We start from the raw sequence: 1,599 nt of genomic DNA, 5'->3' as shown, positions 1-1,599 counted from the left end.
GATTGAACTACCTCTTGGGGATGAGCTGAGTTTACTTCGTTTAATATTCAAACAATTATCTATGTTCGATCACAAAACACCTCATTTAATAATCGAGTCAAACATACACGAACTCGATCGCGAGGGCTTCACTCACTTAACACTCCTATCCACAGCAATCAGTGAGTGCTCTTGAGTGGGAGGTGTGTCATGTGTGAGACAAGGAGGAAGATACAAAGAGAGGGAAAAAAAAAATTGGGTCGGGAGCTGTATGTGCATGTGGGAGAGGATGCAGGAGAAAAGAATAAAGAAAAGAATAAAGGAGTGGGGGACAAGACAACAGCGTAAATGGAGGAATAAAAGAAGAAGGGTGGACCGTCGCGTGGAAAAATGGGGAAAGAGAAGAAAAGAAAGAGAAACAAATAGGAAAGTGGGTGGTTGAGCTGTATGCGGATAATAATTCACCAATCTCAACACTCTCGAATAATATCTCTTACATCACTTCATCATCTAATTCTTTCTACTAATAATTCCTCCACTATTTCAATCATACTCAATTTTAATAATTAAAAAATCGATTTTGCCTTATTAAATCATTCTCTCTCTTAAATCACCCAATCAAATAATCTGAATATAATCTCTCATAAAAATCAAAGTCATCAAATAAAAAACCATTTTCACACATCACCTGCATGTTTACATTGTGAGCACAGATGTAAACATGCAGGTGTTATAGTCTTGAAACCTTGGAATATTTGTGGCTTAGTTCTTATATATGTCATTAAATTGTGAGCACAGATGGTAAGGGATAGAGATGGAGGAAAGAGGACATGAAAAGCAAGCAATTGCTGTGGTTTTGGGTTTTAAAGCTGTGCAAAGTACTGAAAAAGGCATTAAAAATCCAAAATGTTCATTTCAGCTACTAGTGGAAAAATGTCTTAATTAAACTACTACGGAATTGCTGGAATTAATTCTGCATATTTTGTTTATAAAGCTTGTTCCTACAACTGGTATTGAATTGCTGAACACTGTAGCGTTAGCATAATATTTTTACAGTCGCAGAAGGTTGCGTTTGGTAGAATGATTTTCATTGTTTGAAATTAAAATCACAATATGTCAAAAGAAATTAGATAATATTGAACTAACAATTTTAGCAGGGACAATTATCTACAGTTAAATTTAAGCTAAGCTGATCAATAGTATCACAACAAATACAATTGTTGTTGAGAGAATCATGATGATATCAAACTAGTTGAAAATATGATCACGGTGGGTTTAAAACTCTTTGAGATTAATCCTTATCCGAAATCCTTATCCGAAATCTTATCTGAAATCTTATTGGTCTCCTTATCTTGTGCTTCAATAGTGGGAACCATCCACGTAAAACTTCTGCGCTATTTTTTTTTCATTTTGATTTCTCTAATTCTTCAGTCTGACATTATAATTGTAAGGAGAATAATTTATATAGGGAGGTTGTACAAAAGTCACATTTTGTGCCACCAATAAAAAGTTGATACATCAGTCAATTTCATTAGACTTATACTTAAAATAAAAACTCAACCACACCAGATTACACTCTAATAAAATAAAAAATTAATTTTTTTTATTTAAAAAAAAAAA

This window comes from Corylus avellana, chromosome ca1, assembly GCF_901000735.1.
Source record: "Corylus avellana chromosome ca1, CavTom2PMs-1.0".
NCBI lineage: Eukaryota > Viridiplantae > Streptophyta > Magnoliopsida > Fagales > Betulaceae > Corylus > Corylus avellana.
Note: the sequence above shows the minus strand (reverse complement) of the source record.